The sequence below is a fragment of the Salmo salar genome, chromosome 19, assembly GCF_965601325.2.
Source record: "Salmo salar chromosome 19, fSalSal1, whole genome shotgun sequence".
Lineage (NCBI taxonomy): Eukaryota > Metazoa > Chordata > Actinopteri > Salmoniformes > Salmonidae > Salmo > Salmo salar.
The window spans coordinates 7,931,504-7,952,735 of record NC_138309.1 but is presented as its reverse complement, the minus strand read 5'-3'; the positions used below and the strand labels follow the sequence as shown (position 1 = coordinate 7,952,735).

Below are 21,232 nucleotides of genomic sequence, written 5' to 3'. Positions count from 1 at the left end.
AGGAACCATTGTGGGCCACCAGAAACGTTGTTGGAGGAAGGCCAGGGTTCGACGGGAACCCGGATGACAGGTAAGCCTGGAGGAATGAACCCATTCCAGGACAAGGGAACCGGACTGAATTAGGGATGAACAACTGGTTAGCCGGGGCCCCTCCAGGGGCAGGCTGGGACGTTGTGCCTTGCGGACCAGGGTCTCAATACACCAGCCAACAGAAGCCGCAAGGCATGGGGTAGGGCGGATGGTCTCGGAGTCAGAGGATGTGGCAGCGGGACTGTATAGGCGAGCGAGGGAGTCAGGTTTCACATTCTTGGACCCTGGGTGATAGGAAATGGTGAAGTTGAACCTGGTGAATAACAGAGCCACCGGGCCTGCCTGGAGTTAACCTCTCTAGGGTAGGTGGGACGAAATCGTCCCGCACTATTCAACAGCCAGTGACACATCAGAGCACCAAATTTAAAACCACAAAATGTCATAATTCAAAGTTCTCAAACATAGGACTATTTTACACCATTTGAAAGATAAGACTCTCGTTAATCTAACCACACTGTCCGATTTCCAAAAGGCTTTACAGCGAAATCAAAACATTAGATTATGTCAGGAGAGTACCCAGCCAGAAATAATCAGACACCCATTTTTCAAGCTAGCATATAATGTCACAAAAACCAAAACCACAGCTAAATGCAGCACTAACCTTTGATGATCTTCATCAGATGACACTCCTAGGACATTATGTTACACAATACATGCATGTTTTGTTCAATCAAGTTCATATTTATATCAAAAACCAGCTTTTTACATTAGCATGTGACGTTCAGAACTAGCATACCCACCGAAAACTTCCGGTGAATTTACTAAATTACTCACGATTAACGTTCACAAAAAACAAATTATTTTAAGAATTATAGATAAAGAACTCCTTTATGCAATCGCGGTGTCCGATTTTAAAATAGCTTTTCGGTGAAAGCACATTTTGCTATATTATGAGTAGATAGCCCGGCCATCATGGCTAGCTATTTTGACACCCACCAAGTTTGGCACTCACCAAACTCAGATTTACTATAAGAAAAATTGGATTACCTTTGCTGTTCTTCATCAGAATGCACTCCCAGGACTTCTACTTCAACATCCAATGTTGTTTTGGTTCCAAATAATCTATAGTTATATCCAAATAGCTGCGTTTTGTTCTTGCGTTCAAGACACTATCCGAAGGGTGACGGGCCGGCGCATATCGTGACAAAAAAATTCAAAATATTCCATTAACGTACTTCGAAGCATGTCAAACGCTGTTTAAAATCAAATTTTATGCGATTTTTCTCGTAAAATAGCGATAATATTCCGACCGGGAGACCTTGTTTTCGTTCAAACACTGAAAATGGAAAATGGACTCTTCACATGCACGTGCGCACCCGTGTCATTGTTCTCAGATCGACCACTTTCCAAATGCCCTACTGTTTTTCGCCCAGGGACTGCAGAGTCATCATTCCCCATTCTGGTGCCTTCTGAGAGCCTATGGGAGCCTTAGAAAATGTCACGTTACAGCAGAGATCCTCTGTTTTCGATAAAGAGGCTATAGAAGGCCAAGGAATGGTCAGACAGGGCACTTCCTGTATAGAATCTTCTCAGGTTTTGGCCTGCCATATGAGTTCTGTTATACTCAGACACCATTCAAACAGTTTTAGAAACTTTAGGGTTATAATAATTATATGCATATTCTAGTTTCTGGGCAGGAGTAATAACCAGATTAAATCGGGTACGTTTTTTATCCGGCCGTGAAAATATTGCCCCCTATCCTAAACAGGTAAAGGTGCTGTGTGGAGATATTCCAAATTCTTGTGGTCGGTCCAAACCAGAAACTGATTTTCTGCTCCTTCCAGTCAATGTGTCTCCACTCCTCCAGTGTCATCTTGACCGCCAGGAGTTCTTGGTTACCCACGTCGTAGTTTTTTTCTGCAGAGTTAAGTCGATGGTACAGGAAGGCACAGGGATAAAGCTTTTGGTCCTGGGCAGATTGCTGGGACAGGATGGCCCCCACTCCAGCATCAGAAGCATCAACCTCAACCACAAATTGATGGGTCCGGATGGATGAGGATGGGTGCTTTTGTGAACCGATGCTTCAGTTCCACAAAGGCTTTGTTGACAGCTGGAGACCATGTAAACGGTACTTTGGGGAGAGGTGAGTGCAGAGAGGGGGGCCGCCAGGGTGCTGTAACCCCAAATGAAACGGCGGTAGAAGTTAGCAAAACCCAGGAAATGTTGCAACTGCACCCTGGACATAGGTTGAGGCCAATCCACCACTGCTTTCACCTTTCCAGGATCCATTTGGACATTTCCCTCAGCAATGACATATCCCAGAAAGGCGATGGTAGAGCGGTGGAACTCACACTTCTTGGCTTTCACAAACAATTGGTTCTCCAGGAGGCGCTGAAGCACATGTCTGACATGCAGAACATGTTCTTGGGCAGACCGGTAAAAACCAGGATGTCGATGAGGTAGACGAACACGAAACGATTTAACATGTCCCGGAGCACATCGTTTACCAGGGCCTGGAAGACCGCGGGGGCATTGGTGAGTCCAAACGGCATGACTAGGTACTCATAATGTCCACTGGCAGTGTTGAAGGCTGTCTTCCACTCATCCCCTTTGCGTATCCGAACAAGGTGGTAGGCATTCCGAAGGTCCAGCATGGAGAAGATGGTAGCCCCCTGGAGAGGTTTGAAAGCCAATGAGAGGTAGGGGGTAACGATTCTTGATCGTTATGTCATTAAGGCCCACGGTAGTCAATGCACGGACGCAGGATCTTGTCCTTTTCTACAAAGAAAAACCCTGCTCCGGCAGGGGATGCAGAAGGACGGATGCCTCCAGCAGCCAGAGAGTCCTCAACGTACTCTTCCATGGCCTTGGTCTCTGGGCCGGACAAGGAATATAGCAGACTGCGAGGCGATGTGTTGCCTGGGAGAAGGTCAATGGCACAATCGTAGGGACGATGCGGGGGAAGAGAAGTAGCACATGCCTTGAAGACCTCCAGGAGGTCATGGTATTCTGCAGGAATGGCAGAGAAATCCGAGGCTTGACTTAAGCCCTGAGGAGGTGATCTTGGGGAAGGCTGCGACGCTTTGAGGCAATGGGAATGGCAGAATGGACTCCAACCCAGGGTTGAACTCGTGGTCCAGTCAATAATATCGGGGTTGTGAGCCAAGAAAATCCCAAAACAACAGGAACATGGGGGAATCAATGAAAACCCGTAGATTAACAGGCACAGTGCTGTAGGTAACTCTTCCAATGGAGCGGCCGTCCAGTGCTCTAGTGTCCATTGGAACAGAGATGAGTTGAGTGGGGATACCTAAATTCAGACACTAGAGTAGCATCTATAAAACTCTCATCCGCCCCAGAGTCAATGAGCACCTGTAGAGACTTGTCTTGTGGAGACATTGGTCTCCCCACAGCAGTATCACAGAAAAGGGAGTGCAGGTGATGGGAATTAGAGGATTCTCAGTCTGGCTCACCAGAGTATTTGTACCTACTAAAGAAATAGGCCTCTTAACCGGGCAGGTGGCTATTTAATGTCCCGCAGCCCCACAGTACAGACAACAGTTGGTGCTCAGCCTATGGGAACGTTCCCTAGGCGATAGTCCAGCTCTGCCCAGTTGCATAAGCTCAGGGGTAACCGACTCAATCGTCGCCGATGATTCGAGGGAACTCGGGTGGCTTCGGCTGTCCTCGGAAGTGCACACTTTGGGGACTTCCGGAGTCCTTCGGAGGTGAGCAGGCAGCAGCGGATGAGTGAATGTTCCCGAGATCCGACCTCCTCTCACTCTGGCGTTCTCATAGACGCCCATCAACCCTAATCGTGAGGGCAATGAGGGAATCGAGGTCCAACGGTAACTCCCGCGTTGCAAGCTCGTCTTTAATTTCCTCTGACAGCCCGTGACGGAAGGTTTCGAATAGAGCCTCCGGATTCCAGGCACTCTCGGCAGCCAATGTGCGAAACTACCGCGCAGTCTGCCACACTACGGGAGTTCTGATGTCCCTTCAGTAGTTTTCGGGCCGCCTCTCTCCCGGGAACCGGAGAATCGAATACCTTCCTCCCCTCGCCATGAAATCTTCCAGGTTATGGCAAATGGCGGATTGCTTTTCCCAAACGGCCGTCGCCCAGGAGAGTGCCCTCCTGGACATTAATGTAATTAGATACGCCATCTTCGATCGATCCGAAGGGAACGAAGATATCTGGAGCTCAAAAATGAGGGAGCACTGGGAAAGAAACGCCCGGCAGGTTCCAAGATCGCCAGCATATCGCTCCGGAGTAGGATCTTGGGGAGCCGGGGTAGGCTGAACAAACCCACCACTAGAAGGGAAGTTACTGAGTGGCTGAGAAGTCTCAGATGTGGTGTAATGCTTGCAAGCTAATTCACGGAATTGCTCCGTCAACGCCGTAAACCAGGTCGTGGCGTTCCGCCAGAGATTGGAACCCCTCCATGAGTTCTGAAGTAGCTTTCATGTCTCTTAATGGTAGCTCCTTGCAGGAAGACAGTGTTTCGGAGCTGGTCCAAGTCTCCTGGGTCAATCATGGCCAGTTCATACTATCACGACACAAGGCGAGACCCAGATGCAGACAAAGGAGGCAGATGGTTCAAGCTCTGGTATTTATTATAATCCAAGGGATAGACAAAAGGCAGGTTGGGGACAGGCAAGCGTTCATAGCCAGGGCAGAGTCCAAAATGGTAGAGGGCGGCAGGCAGGCTCGAGGTCAGGGGCAGGCAGAGTGGTCAGGCAGGCGGGCTCAGAGTCAGGACAGGCAACGGTCAAAACCAGGAGGATGAGAAAAAGAAGGCTGGGAAAAACAGGACCTGAGAGAAAAACGCTGGTTGACTTGGCAAACAAGACGAATTGTCACAGACAGACAGAAAATACAGGTATAAATGTTTTCTAACCTCATCTGGATGGATCCATAATGAATTACTATGGGAATAAATATCAATGAATAACAGAAAAATATGAATAAAGTAGGCTAATTAAGGCAACAAATTGTTGCTTACTGAAACTCCCAAAGTCATCCAATTGTTATAATAGGATTTGAAGCAACAGCCTACCAACGTGTGGTCAACTATTTCAGCAACATTTTGTGCTGCTCTGAGACAAGCATGGGTCTTGATAAAGGAATGAGATTATTATTTTTCACTGAATCTCCGTTTGGGTATTGATTAGCCTACAATTAGTGTGTGGAAATGTTAGGATTACTTTGCTCCACAGCGCCATATTTTCTTAATATTAAAAACAGTCAAGCATTCCCGAATTTAAATCACTTTAGCCACATGTTGAGGTTTATTTACCTCGAGGTTTATTCACTTTCTCCCTTTCTACACCGGCTGACACCTCGTCAGCAGCCCCAAGGCTCTCATTCCATTGTGCTTCCTACATGATCAGCCATACATACTGTACAAATACTGTACATGCGTTTGTCCCAGGAAAATCTTAAATAGCCCCGCCCTGTTTAAGCATGGGATTTCATGAGCTGTCAAATGTAGACGACAGTCCGCAATGATTAAAACGGTTACACGTTGATAGTCATATGTAAAACATATTTATTCAGCGTTTGGCGACATGCATCTCCGACATCTATTAAAGAAGCATTCAACTAAATGAGGAAATTAGCAAATTATGGTGCACTGCGTTATCGTTTCATGTTAAAGACATGGCAGTTCATTGTAATGGAGTGAATGTATTCTAATATGTTGAATTATACGAACTTGTTAAGCTAAGATTCATGAAATAGGAATTTATGAGTACAAAAATACTGACCCAACAGACACCCAGGTTGACACAATCTCAATCGCTCTCTACACTGCGCTTTCCCAAATGGACAAAAGGAACACCCATGTGAGAATGGTGTTCATTGACTACAGCTCAGCGTTCAACACCATAGTGCCCACAAAGCTCATCACTAAGCTAAGGACCCTGGGACTAAAGTCCTCCCTCTGCAACTGGATCCTGGACTTCCTGACGGGCCGCCCCCAGGTGGTAAGGGTAGCCAACAACACGTCTGCCACGCTGATCCTCAACACTGGGGCCCCTCAGGGGTGTGTACTTAGTCCCCTCCTGTTCTCCCTGTTCACCCACGACCTCGTGGCCAAACGCAACTCCAACACCATCATTAACTTTGCTGACGACACAACAGTGGTAGGCCTGATCACCGATAACGATGAGACAGCCTATAAGGCGCTACAGAGGGTAGTGCGTATGGCCCAGTACATCACTGGGGCCAAGCTTCCTGCCATCCAGGACTTATATAATAGGCGGTGTCAGAGGAAAACCCCCAAAATTTTCTGAGACTCCAGTCACCCTTGTCATAGACTGTTTTCTCTGCTACCACATGGCAACCGGTACCGGAGCGCCAAGTCTAGGACCAAAAGGCTCATTAACAGTTTAAGACTGCTGAACAATTAATCTAATGGCTACCAGACTATTTACATTGACACCCCCCCATTTGTTTTGTACACTGATGCTACTCACTGTTTATTATCTATGCATAGTCACTTCACTCCTACCTACAAGAAAAAGTATGTGAATCCATTGGAATTACCGGATTTCTGCATAAATTGGTCATAAAATTTGATCTTCATCTAATTAACAACCATAGACAAACAGTGTGCTTAAACTAATAACACAAATATTGTTATTTTTCTTGTCTATATTGAATAACAATTTAAACATTCACAGTGTAGGTTGGAAAAAGTATGTGAACCCCTAGGCTAATGACTTCTCCAAAAGCTAATTGGAGTCACGAGTCAGCTAACCTGGAGTCCAATCAATGAGACGAGATTGGAGAATTTGTTAAGAGCTGCCCTGCCCTATAAAAAAACACTCACAATTGGAGTTTGCTATTCACAAAAAGCATTGTCTGATGTAAACCATGCCTCAAACAAAAGAGCTCTCAGAAGACCTAAGATTAAGAATTGTTGACTTGCATAATGCTGGAAAGGGTTACAAAAGTATCTCTAAAAGCCTTGATGTTCATCAGTCCACGGTAAGACAAATTGTCCACAAATGGAGAAAGTTCAGCACTGTTGCTACTCTCCCTAGGAGTGGCCGTCCTGCAAAGATGACTGCAAAAGCACAGTGCAGAATGCTCAATGAGGTTAAGAAGAATCCTAGAGTGTCAGCTAAAGACTTACAGAAATCTCTGGAACATGCTAACATCTCTGTTGATGAGTCCACGATACGAAAAACACTAAACCAAAATGGTGTCCATGGGAGGAACAACCCGGAAGAGCCACTGCTGTCCAAAAAAACATTGCAGCACCTCTGAAGTTCGCAAAAGTGCAGTTGGATGTTCTACAGTGCTACTGGCTAAATATTTGGTGGACAGATGAAACTAAAGTTGAGTTGTTTGGAAGGAACATCAAATCAAACTTTATTTGTCAAATGCGCCGAATACAAGTCTAGACCTTACCTTAAAATGCTTACTTACAAGCCCTTAACCAACAGTGCAGTTCAAGAAGAGTTCAATATTTACCAAATTGACTAAGGTAAAAAATAATAAAAGTAACACAATAAGAATAACGAGGCTATATACAGGGGATACCGGTACTGAGTCAGTGTGCGGGGGTGCAGGTTAGTTGAGGAAATTTGTACATGTCGGTAGGGATGAAGTGACTATGCATAGATAATAAACAGCGAGTAGCAGCAGTGTAAAAAAAGGGAGGGGGGTCAATGTAAATAGTAAGGTGGCGATTAAATTAATTGTTCAGCAGTCTGAACAATTACACTTAGGTTGGAGCCATTAAAACTTGTTTTTCAACCACTCCACACATTTTTGTAACAAACTATAGTTTTGGCATGTCAGTTAGGACATCTACTTTGTGCATGACACAAGTAATTTTTCCAACAATTGTTGACAGACAGATTATTTCACTTATAATTCCCTGTATCACAATTCCAGTGGGTCAGAAGTTTACATACACTAAGTTGACTGCCTTTAAACAGCTTGGAAAATTCCAGAAAATGATGTCATGACTTTAGAAGCTTCTGATTGACTCAAATGATGTCAATTAGCCTATTGGAGGTCAAACTGTGGCTGTATTTCAAGGCCTACCTTCAAACTCAGTGCCTCAGTGAATTTTTACTAGGATTAAATGTCAAGAATTGTGAAAAACTGAGTTTCAATGTATTTGGCTAAAAAGTGTATGTAAACTTCCGACTTCAACTGTATGTGACCAAAACATTTAATTTGATTTTAGATACATCCGTTCTTAAGTTTCATTTTTGCTTCTTTTACGTACGTTTTTTTTTTTTTACACCAGCTTCAAACACTATATTTTTTGTTACGGGAAATATATTTCACATCGGTTTAGATGGTAAAATGATACTTGCTTGTTTTGTCATGAACTTCAATTAAGCAAAAACTATTAGAATTTTAGAAAACCAGGAAATGGTGGAGTAATTTCTGGAAAGTGCATCTTTAATGGCTGTGATAGGAGAAAACTGAGGATGGATCAACAACATTGTGGTTAGTCCACAATACTAACCTAACTGACGGAGTGAAAAGAAGAAGCCTGTATATTCCAAAACATGCATCCTGTTTGCAATAAGGCACTAAAGTAAAACTCCTAAAAATGTGGCAAAGAAATTAACATTATGTCTTAAATACAAACCGTTATGTTTGGGGCAAATGCAACACAACATCACTGAATACCAACTTCATATTTTCAAGCATGGTGGTGGCTACATCATGTTATGGGTATGCTTGTCATCAGCAAGGACTAAGGAGTTTTTTTTTTTAGGATAAAATGTAATGGAATAGAGCTAAGCACAGGCAAAATCCTAGAGGAAAAAATGGTTCAGTCTGCAATCCAAAAGACACTGCGAGACAAATTCACTTTTCAGCAGGACAATAGCCTAAAACACAAATCTATACTGGAGTTGCTTTCCAAGACGACATTGAATGTTCCTGAGTGGCCTAGTTACAGTTTTGACTTAAATCGGCTTATAAATATATGGCAAGACTTGAAAATTGCTGTCTAGCAATGATCAATAACAAACTTGACAGAGCTTGAATAATTTTTTTAAGAATAATGTGGAAATATTGTACAATCTAAGTGCAAAGCTCTTTGAGACTTACCCATAAAGACTTGTAACTGTAATCGCTGGCAAAAGTGATTCTAACATGTATTGACTCAGGGGTGTGAGTATTTATGTAAGTGAGATATTTCTGTATTTTCAATAACTTTGCAAAAATAACTTTTTGTCTTCACTTTGTCATTATGTGGTATTATGTGTAGGTATGTGCATTTTTTTATATTTAATACATTTTGAACTCAGGCTGTAACACAACAAAAAGTGGAATAAATGAATACTTTCTGAAGGCATTGTAGCACATCTGGGAGCTAGATATCGATGTCCGCTATGTGGCTGACTTTCCCTTTATACGTTTTTGTTCCATCATTCTTTATTTCATTGATCTTGTCTTCATAATACAGTTTCTTCTTTTTGTTGAGTTTGGTCATATCATTTCTCAATTTGAAGTCAGATGTGCAGCCAGACTTATTAGCCACTCCTTTTGCCCCATCTTTTTCAACTACACAGTTGTTCAATTCCTCATAAATCCATGGAGCCTTAACATTTCTAACAGTCAGTTTGTCATGCTGCATGTTTATCAATAATTGGAAGAAGCAATGGGTACGGATATAGCTTTAGAATAAAGTTCTACAGTATTAGTAAAAATGTGATCGATACATGTGGATGATCTTGTTCCTGTAGTGTTTGGAAACACCCTGGTAGGTTGATTAATAACCTGAACTAAATTACAGACACTGGTTATAGTAAGACGCTTCCTCTTGAGCGGACAGCTTGATGAAAACCAGTCAATATTCAGGGCCCCAAGAAAGTAGACCTCTCTGTTTACATGACATACAGTATCAAGCATTTCACACATTATTTAGAAACTGACTGTTAGCACTTGGTGGCCTATAGCAACACACCAAAAGAAAAGGCTTTAGATGTGCCAAGTGAACCTGCAACCACAACATTTCAATAACACTTGACATAAGATCTTCTCTAAGCATTACAGGGATATGGCTCTGAATATATACAGCAACACCTCCCTTGTAAGCATCTCTGTCTCTTCTATAAATGTTATATCCTTGTATTGCTACTGCTGTATCATCAAATGAATGATCTAAATGAGTCTCAGAAATTGATAATATATGAATGCTCTGATGTTAACAAGTTATTTCCAAGGCTACATATCAATATGGGCTATTTTCAGCCCTTTCCTGGGTAGCTTATCAGAGATAGACATAATGATATGATATGGATAAGAGAAAACAAAGCAAGATAAAAAAATATACAAATCAGCAGTCCATTAATCAATTGGTGTGTGTTGTGCAGTTGAAGCTACGAACCCATAGGCTTGACTCTCTCATCCCTTCCAGGCTTCTGGGATGGACAATGAGTCTGTCATAGCGGATGTAAGCAATGTCCCCACGCACTCTGGCAGCATTCATGGCTAGGATAAGTTATTTCCCCTTCTGGGGCACAGCTTCAGGATTAGTCCTCGTTGAGGAAGATATAGTACGTTCCTCTCAAGTTCTTGGCTCTTTTCAGAACAGCTACCTTGTCCTTGAACCTCAGGAACTTGACCACTATCGGCCTGGGCCTATCACCTGGGTTTTCTAGTCCTGTGGGTGCTCTCTACCTCAATCTTCCTGTGGCCCATCTTCAATTTCTTAAAGATCATTTCCCTCACTTTGTCCTCAGACTCCGTCCAGGTCTCATGGAGATTCTGCAATTCCGTCCACAACCATGTTATTCCGCCTTGACTGTCCCTGATTAATCGGTCATTGTTATCATGGACTCACACACAGAACTGATGTCCTCTCAATGACTTTCAGATTGAGATCATCTTGCCATTTTCCTGTATCAACTCATCGAGCTGACCCTGGGAGAACTGCAAACTGTTCTTCAGGTCCCGGACCTCTCTGGTCAGGTCGTCCATTCTTTTATTAGTAGAATTCACCAGTATTTGGACAAAATACTTGAAACTATTTTCTTGTTGTTGTTGTAACAACTGCTTGTAGGTCTCTTTTTGTTTGTTTAAAAGATCCTTCACGTGTGATTGACACCACTGGCACTGTCCTCAATGGTACTCCCGCTGGCTTCGGTCTTTGTCATGGTAGCTAGCAACGCATGTTAGGCTGTTACTCCTCACAGTTCCAGACAGGGCAGGTCACGGGGAAAATTGAAAACAACAAACAGCAGGGATCTAGACAGCCACAAACCCGGGACAATCCACGGTCCCAGCCACAATGGCTAACCACATCGCAGGCTGCGTTCAAGAACACCTCGCTAGCTTGATGTCCAGCTAGCTAGCAGCTAAGCTAGCTGCAAGGCCAAATAGCTCCTCAGACCCATCCTTGGTCGGCATGATCACTGGAAAGATACAAGCAGTCCCAGCAACTGATGTCAACTGCATCGCGGTATCCAACATAAGCTAGGTAGGTACCAAGAAATGTCCAATATTATATTAACCTGTTATGGCTAGGGGGCAGTATTTTCACGGCTGGATAAAAAACGTACCCGATTTAATCTGGTTACCACTCCTACCCAGTAACTAGAATATGCATATACTTATTACATATGGATAGAAAACACCCTAAAGTTTCTAAAACTGTTTGAATGGTGTCTGTGAGTATAACAGAACTCATTTGGCAGGCAAAAACCTGACAAGGTTTCAGGCAGGAAGTGGCCTGTCTGACAAGGTGTCGTTCTTCTTGTCTCTGTTTATTGAAGAGTGAGGATCTTAGCTGTCCCGTGACACTTCCTACGGCTGTCATAGGGTCTCAGAAGGCGGTAAAAAGCTGAATCGTGGCTTTGCAGGCTCTGGCTGAAAAAAAGTAGCGCGTTTGGGTAGTGGCTGGTTACAGTACTGTGAGACTCAGGCTCGTGCCCGCGTCGACCGAAAGCTTTGTTTACTTTCCTCTGTTTAGCTAAAAGGAGATTCCCGGTCGGAATATTATCGCTTTTTTACGAGAAAAATGGCATAAAAATGGATTTTAAACAGCGGTTGACATGCTTCGAAGTACGGTAATGGAATATTTAGATTTGCGCCATGCGCACGACCCTGATTTACCATTTCAGATAGTGTCTGGGACGCACGAACAAAACGCCGCTATTCGGATATAACGATGGATTATTTTGGACCAAACCAACATTTGTTATTGAAGTAGCAGTCCTGGGAGTGCATTCTGACGAAGACAACAAAAGGTAATCAAACTTTTAGAATAGTAAACCTGATATTGGTGAGTGCTAAACTTGCCGGGTGTCTAAATAGCTAGCCCGTGATGCCTGGGCTATATACTTAGAATATTGCAAAATGTGCTTTCACCAAAAAGCTATTTTAAAATCGGACATATCGAGTGCATAGAGGAGTTCTGTATCTATAATTCTTAAAATAATTGTTATGCTTTTTGTGAACGTTTATCGTGAGTAATTGAGTAAATTCTTAGTGAATTCGCCGGAAGTTTGCGGGGGGTATGCTAGTTCTGAACGTCACATGCTAATGTGAAAAGCTGGTTTTTGATATAAATATGAACTTGATTTAACAAAACATGCATGTATTGTATAACATAATGTCCTAGGGTTGTCATCTGATGAAGATCATCAAAGGTTAGTGCTGCATTTAGCTGTCTTCTGGTTTTTTGTGACATTATATGCTAGCTTGAAAAATGGGTGTCTGATTATTTCTGGCTTGGTACTCTGCTGACATAATCTAATGTTTTGCTTTCGTTGTAAAGCCTTTTTGAAATCGGACAGTGTGGTTAGATAAAGGAGAGTCTTGTCTTTAAAATGCTGTGAAATAGTCATATGTTTGAAAAATTGAAGTTTTTGTATTTTTGAGGAATTTGTAATTCGCGCCACGCCTATCATTGGATATTGGAGCAGGTGTTCCGCTAGCGGAACGTCTAGATGTAAGAGGTTAAACAACAAACAAAACCGAGCTTTTCCGCATACAACAGGAAGTTACGATGAGTGTCCTGGGGATTTATTTAGGTGTTCTAAAACTATGAAGTCCATCCACACTAGCAAAAAGTCTAAATAAAATTACACACCTACCAATGACTCACAGCTATTTGTAAAATGTCGTTTAAATTTGTCAAATCTTACATTTCTGAATATTTTTATTAATCAAATAGATTAATCTATTATTCTGTGTTCCTGTGCCCAAAGACACAACTAAATATTAGCAAAACACAAGGCATTGGTTATTTTCCAAAGTACTTACATTTATTTGAGAAGAGAGAACCACAAGGAGGTGAATACAGTACAATAGTGTCAACCTGGTGCACAACAGTTTAGGCACTTTATTCTCAGGTAAAAAGATCCCGGCAACCTGTCTAACAGGGATATTAAAACTGAAAAAAACAATGTTTTTTTTCCTAAGAAAGGAGAATTCCATAAAACTTAAGAGAATAACAATTATTTGGTCATCGAGTTTAGAGGTATTGTTGTGTCAAGGGGGAGGGGGCTAGTCTGTAACAAGCGTAATTTGTCAAATAAAACAGATTATACATGGTTCAAAGAAAGTGTTAACAGAACTCACTCTACTACTACAAAACAAATGTATTGGGACATTGGAAATTAGAGGTGTTCAATTAGCATAAGATCAGAAACACAAACTTCAATGAAATGTACAAGGAAAGTAGCTAATCTGCTGGTGTGGTTGCTGCTTAAACTGTGGTTTAGTCTTATTTTGTGCATGCTGTTTTACCAGTCTTTCATGAAGCCATATGATATTATTTTGTAGGCCTATTAATTTTCAACAACTAGTACGGCTTTGATCATGGGGAACATTTTCCTGCCCGCTAAACAGTACTAAATGTGCAAAAATTATTGTAAAGTATCACTCATGCAATAATTAATCAGTTGAGTTATTTTTGCATACTGAACACAGATGTGGAAACAAATGACAAACAGTTACGAGAGCTAAAATCAACATAACTATGTTATGACTAATGCTAAAGTCAAGCACTGACAATTAAGATATTAGACAAATGGGGTTGTGTTATCGTAAAAGCTAAAACATCGGTCACCGCAGAAATAAAAACAGGTAAAATAGTGAAACAAACCGGGATGTATATAGGAAGTACTGTTTGTAACGGCTAAAAAAAAAACATTTCCACAAGGACGACCCATTTGTATACCTGTAAATCTATTTCTTCACAACTATTTCTGAACATAAAAAAGAACGTGAATAGAACATGAATAAGAAAATGAAGAGCATCAAAACACAAATGACCACAATGTTCTCTCAAACCTATGAAAAGATAATAAATGTAAAATAATTACTTACAGTTGAAGTCAGAAGTTTACATACACCTTAGCCAAATACATTTAAACTCCGTTTTTCACAATTCCTGACATTTAATCCAAGTAAAAATTCCCTGTTAAGGTCAGTTAAGATCACCACTTTATTTTAAGAATGTGAAATGTCAGAATAATAGTAGAGAATTATTTATTTCAGCTTTTATTTCTTTCATCACATTCCCAGTGAGTCAGCAGTTTACATACACTCAATTAGTATTTGGTAGCATTGCCTTTAAATTGTTGAACTTTGGTCAAACGTTTCAGGTAGCCTTCCACAAGCTTCCCACAAAAAGTTGGGTGAATTTTGGCCCATTCCTCCTGACAGAGCTGGTGTAACTGAGTCAGGTTTGTAGGCCTCCTTGCTCGCACATGCTTTTTCAGTTCTGCCCACAAATTTTCTATAGGATTGAGGTCAGGGCTTTGTGATGGCCACTCCAATACCTTGACTTTGTTGTCCTTAAGCCATTTTGCCACAACTTTGGAAGTATGCTTGGGGTCATTGTCCATTTGGAAAACCCATTTGTGACCAAGCTTTAACTTCCTGACAGATGTCTTGAGATGTTGCTTCAATATATCCACATACATTTTTCTTCCTCATGATGCCATCCATTTTGTGAAGTGCATCAGTCCCTCCTGCAGCAAAGCACCCACACAACATGATGCTACCACCCCCGTGCTTCACGGTAGGGATGGTGTTCTTCGACTTGCAAGCGTCCCCCTTATTCCTCCAAACATAATGATGGTAATTGTGGCCAAACAGTTCTATTTTTGTTTAATGAGACCAGAGGACATTTCTCCAAAAAGTACGATCTTTGTCCCCATGTGCAGTTGCAAACCGTAGTCTGGCTTTTTTATGGCGGAGCAGTGGCTTCTTCCTTGCCGAGTGGCCTTTCAGGTTATGTGGATATAGGACTTGTTTTACTGTGGATATAGATACTTTTGTACCCGTTTTCTCCAGCATCTTCACAAGGTCCATTGCTGTTCTGGGATTGATTTGCACTTTTCGCACTAAAGTACGTTCTTCTCTAGGAGACAGAACGCGTCTCCATCCTGAGCGGTAAGACGGCTGCGTGGTCCCATGGTGTTTATACTTGCATACTATTGTTTATACAGATGAACGTGGTACCTTCAGGCATTTGGAAATTGCTCCCAAGGATGAACCAGACTTGTGGAGGTCTACACATTTTTTTTTTTTTAGGCCTTGGCTGATTTCTTTTGATTTTCCCATGATGTCAAGCAAAGAGGCACTGAGTTTGAAGGTAGGCCTTGAAATACATCCACAGGTACACTGCCAATTGACTCAAATGATGTCAATTAGCCTATCAGAAGCTTCTAAAGTCATGACATAATTTTATGGCATTTTCCAAGCTGTTTAAAGGCACAGTCAACTTAGTGCATGTAAACTCCTGACCCACTGGAATTGTGATACAGCGAATTATAAGTGAAATAATCTGTCTGTAAACAATTGTTGGAAAAATTACTTGTCATGCACAAAGTAGATGTCCTAACCGACTTGCCAAAACTATAGTTTGTTTACAGGAAATGTGTGGAGTGGTTGAAAAACAAGTTTTAATGACTCCAACCTAAGTGTATTTAAACTTCAACTTCAACTGTATGTTACAAAGCAGATTAGTTGAATCAGAGAATATGAAATCACCTGAGGAATTTGGTACATTTCTGAATACAAAAGAATCTAGCAACAGTGCTCCGTCAAATATACTCCATTACAGTGTGCCAAGTTTTCACAGTTCAATTCCATCTGTACAAACGAGTTTAAGTCATACTTACATAATCGTATTAGAATATCTATACATACCAAAAGGCTTCAGGTTGTACCACACATCAACAGCCTCAAAATCGGTGATTCAAACATAGCTATTAGGGCATTTGTGGGAATAGAAACTGCTGTAAGAATAAAGTATACTGATGAGTCATTTGAAAAATATACAACTTTAACCTCTCCATAGGCTTTAAAACGGCTTATTCCAGTCTCTGGTTGCCTCCATGAGATGCCGTTGGCCGTGGCCTATCCACTCCTCTTGGTTGTTGAAGAGTCGACCACAAAACCAACAGGCGAACATTGATGACCTCTCTGCACATCTAGATAAGGACTTCACCACCTCGTACTTTTTCCTGCTAGTCTTTTTAAACTTCAGTTTTAACAGAAATCGCTCTCGGACTCTGCTTTCTGAACGCCAAAGTCTCGACCCACTGCTTTGTGATGAGGGACATTTCACCTTGGAGCTTTTCCCCAGAAGTCCAGTCGGGCCGATTTCAGAGAGAGCTTGAACTGTTTTTTGGGACAGTGCCACCTTGGAAACAGCACCTTTGTACTTGTTAGCAGACCTCATGATACTGGCCACTTCAGGAATGTCGGCATCGGGATGGTTGAGGACCACTACCGGCTGATTTCGTCGAGGGCATTTTATCTCCTGTAGTGAACTGAATGGGTACAGTCTCAGAGTCCTCTCTGCATCTTTGGGTACAGGCACCCAGAGCGAGGGAGCTCCTTTCTCAGTTACTGCCTTGCTCGAGAGCCTCTTCACTTTAGGCAAGTGCTCTGGGAGTTCATCAAACAATGCTTTCCTGTGCCTCTTCCTTTGACTTAGCTGGCGACTTGGCCTTGGGGTAAGGGGCGATTTATTCAGACCATCTACGCCCACTTGCTGCCTGACCCTACCTTGCATGTTGGATTGGGGGGACAGAAGATTTGAGAGCTTGGAGGCTGTGACAGGTTTGTGGGAGGCATTTTGTATGGGTACTAGTTTTTGCCCTCCAGTAGAGACATTATTTGATGACATCAGAAAACAGGGCATTGGTGTGGAATTTGTGGCCAGATAAATGGGCTTGTTGGCAGAAGAGTGTGCAGCACCAGCAAGAAACGTGCTACAATTGGCAGTTCTGACTATCTTATAAACAACTTTATTTCCTCGATTTTCATTAGGTTGACCTTTCTGGTTCACAGACTTCGCATCAGGACTATTGAGAAGCATCCCTGACGTAGCTGGAGAAATATATCTAACCAAGAAAGCTTGTCGCCCAGTGTGCAATGGAGTTAATTTGTTCACCGAGTTCGCAGACATTGCCAGAACTGGACGGGACATAAGTGGAGATTGAGACATTGAGCTTGCTAATTTGCTACCTGCATTGTTGGGGGGTTGGGTTACAGGGACTGGCCTCTGGACTAAGTAACAAGTCTGCAGTGACTTTATGGTATTTTCTCCAGGAGAACTATGTGCTGTGTCTGACAACAGCATATTTCCTTTAAAAGCTGTGCTGTTGACTAGGTAGTGGCTTGCACTAGTACTGGCTCCAGGCTGAATAGCAGATAACGGCATTGCACTTTTTTCACTAGCACCTACAGTATGTCCTGGAATGCTGAACCTTCCACCATTGAGGGTGAGTGCCAACCCTGTGGTGTGATTCTGTATTTCAATTCCTGGCTTAACATAGGACACATTGATCTGAGGAGCAGAGGATTTGGTTATCAGCTTGAACCCTGTGTTGCCTTGGAGCTGCACAGGTACAGCAAACCGGTTCTCTGCAGTCTGTAAGAACATCTGTTGCTTTCCCTCTGCAGTTTTAAGGATCCTTAGCATAGTCTTAGGTGGCTTGACAGAATCATGGCTAGCAGCTGAGCAGCCTATTCTATCTTTCTCAAGCTGGTGGCTAATGATAGCATCTGAATGCTCCTCCAGTATGCGGCCCAAGACGGCCAAACTATTTATGCTCCCTGTCGCCCTTTCTGACACAGGAACACTCTCCTCCTCCATTTTTACTGTAGTTTGGACTTGGTGTTTAGACCCAGAGTGTCCATGATTATCTCTCTCAGCTGCCACTGGGGTGGCCAGATCTACAGTAGCTATGCACTCATCAACCTCAATGTCACTGTCTGACACTCTTTCCATTGCAGTCTCAGTCTCTTCTGCAGACTCCACTTCCCGATTTCCCTCATCTGGAGGTTGTGGGGATGCAGCCAATGTCAAGCTCCATTCAGGTGACTCTTTCATCCAAACACTTTCATCCTCTGTCGAAAGCTCTGATGGATGTTCACAAGGTTGTGTTGAGTTGGAGGAAATGCTTGATGTTTCCTTTGAGTAATTATGAAAACTGAACACCTCTTTGTTGGGAGAATTAAGGTTTTCAGCATTAGTATCAGTCTCTTTGGAGTTGTCAGATTCAGCTGGGTGTGACTCCAGTTGGGGCATCAGATCTGGGGATAAAGTTTCAGTTTTAGTCTTAGTTGCTACACAGGAATTAATCTTATTGGCAGTAAAATCAGAAGGAACCATCTCCTTGATAATTGAATGATTATTTTCAACAGTATCATCAGAAGGTAGAATGTCACCAGTCATGGGTTCTGAGGGAGTCTTCTTAGGTTTGTCATTGGAGGGTAACATCTCTCCATTGGCCACAGGGGAATTTTCAGTGATGGGGTCACTGATCTTATCAGCTGTAGCTGTATTCAGGTCACCAACTCTAAGCATGCTGATAGTTTCTTCAGAGACTGGTTTGGGAAGCATGGTCTCATAAGCTGATTCAGAGGGCATGGTCTTATCTGTGAGCATTTTGGCTGGGACGACCTCCACAGCAGTCACATTAGGGCTTGAATAAGCAGAAATTTTGTCTCCCAACTCAGAATCATTCGGCTGATTAGCAATTGATGATGTATTGTTATTCAGTTTACCGTTCTGAATCGTGGAGTGATCTGACTCTTTGGTCATTGGAGAAACTGCCAAGGAAGGAATCTGTTCATCCTTAAACTTATGTTGTTCACCATTCCTCTGCTGCTCTGTGTGGTTTGCTTTCTGTGCCATTTTCTGTGCTAGTTTCTCCAGTATGGGCAACGTCTCCTCAATGCTAATGTCCTCTTCCTCTGGTTTCACTTGAACTGAAATTGCAGCATCTCGATCAGTCCCTGAGGGGCTTAGAACTGTCAAGTAAGGGAAGATGGTACTTGAATTTTCCCAATTTTCAGTCGAATCGGAGCATTGATTTCCATCGGAGGTAGCGTCTATAATTGGGCAGCCTCTCTCTTGCGCTCTACATAACATTTTATTTTCTGCAGAGGACTCAGGCTTTGCTGTTGGTATAACTTTGAGAACTAAATGCTTTTTGCCGTCAACCATTTTGAACCCCATTACTTTTGTAGTACAGTTAGGTGGAATAGAGATTTTATTTTTGACCATGAGAACTGTTAGTCCATTGGAGTTGTTCGGGTTTAGGGTGTCAGCCCCATAACTATCATCACTTTCCTGGGACTTAGGTGGTGGTATAGATGATACAGCCTGGGAGTCAAATTGTTGCTCATTCTTAAGAGTCCCTTTGACCCGCTTCTTACAGTCCTTTTTCACACCCACAGCCCTTTCAAGGAACTGTTGGGTTTCCTCCAATGTTTTCTCTGGGTTCAACAACCTTCCATTTTGGTCAAGTAAACCTACTCCAGGAAGAGAATTCAGTTTGGACATCCACTGGGATTCCTTAGATTGACCACCTGCAGCAGGGCTTTTCTTCAGCAGGAGTTTTAATCCTGAAGAGGAGTTTGCCAGGGTATTGTTGCTGTCCTCCGTTGCTCTCCATATATTTTTCTTGCCTGCCTCCTCACCATGGACAGTTACCATGTGCTTTGTGAGGTATTCTCTCCGTGCTGCCCCATATCCACAGACCTGACACGTGAAGGGGAAGGTACCCGAGTGGAGTTTCAGGTGCCTCTGGTGCTCACCTCGGCTAGAGCTCACATGTTGACATTTCACACATTTGAGCCGGCTCTCATTGTGATGATGGATGTGCTGCACAAATGTCCCTGCGTCAACAGTTGAAAACTCACATTTTTCGCAGTGAAAGTGGCCATTTTGGCTGTGAGACATGATATAGTGTCTAGTGAGCAGGAGGAGAGAGTACTGTACATCATCATTACAGATCTCGCATGTGACTAAAGTGTTCCTGTGCCCGATCCGATGGCGCTGAAGTGCAGGGAACTCATTTGTGACAAAGCCACACAAGTCACATGGATACGTCGGCAGGGTCCCCTTGTGGGCCCCCTGAAAATGTTTCAGGAGATCATTGGGGCTGTAGGTAGCGTCACCCTTACACTCTGAACACCCAAAGCTAAGTATTTTCCCAGAGAAGACTGCACCTTGCTGTATTTTACATGGGGACTTAGATGCTTTTCTGGCTGTCTTGCGACTACCTGACTCTTCAACAGATGTTTCATCAGGGTCACATTGGTCACTACATGGCAACCCAGGAGATTGATCTAACTTCTGGCCGGTGTGGTCCTTTGCCGATTCCTTTTCTTCCTCAGCCTCCATGTCGTCATGGCTTTCAGCAGGATCATCCAGTGTTTTCAGGTCCTCTTCCATGCTTCAATATACAGGCTCCTATGAACAAGAGAAGAGTGTCATAAATATGCTATCTAGTGGCACAAGACCATTTTTTCTCACCACGGAATCCATTTTTGATTAAACAGTCAGTCAATCACAACTTGGGAATTCTGACTAACCTTGCAAATCAGGCATTGATGTCAAAGAAGAAATTATGTGATGCATCAAATCAGAACTTTAGTCACCCGACACATTTGAACAAGAAATTTAATTCAGGTTCGTGGACGAAAATAAAGTGGTATTTATGCTTAAATCCCAAGACCCTCTATAGCAGGGATCATCAACCAGATTCAGCCGTGGGACGGAACAATCACAAATAATGTGTAGACTGAAAACATTTAAATATTTGACTAAAACAATAATTTCAAGCCTTGCTTGCATTTGTATACAATCACATACAATAAATGGCCAAAAGTATGTGGACACCACTTCAAATTTGTGGATTAGGCGATTTCAGTCACACCAGTTGCTGACAGGTGTATAAAATCGAG

At 42.7% G+C, this 21,232-nt stretch overlaps 1 protein-coding gene across 3 annotated transcripts in view; it reads right to left on the bottom strand.

Annotated features, from left to right (window-relative positions):
- LOC106578366 (uncharacterized) overlaps nucleotides 1–21,232 on the bottom strand; it is an 84,270-nt gene that overhangs the window by 35,765 nt on the left and 27,273 nt on the right. For 2 of the 3 annotated variants that reach the window (XR_014381600.1, XR_014381599.1), the window contains one exon: nucleotides 13,257–20,738. The exons of the other annotated variant lie outside the window; for it this stretch is intronic. The gene's annotated coding sequence lies outside the window, so the exon portion shown is untranslated. Of the gene's footprint in view, nucleotides 1–13,256; nucleotides 20,739–21,232 lie in introns of those variants that run through there. 3 annotated transcript variants of the gene reach the window in all.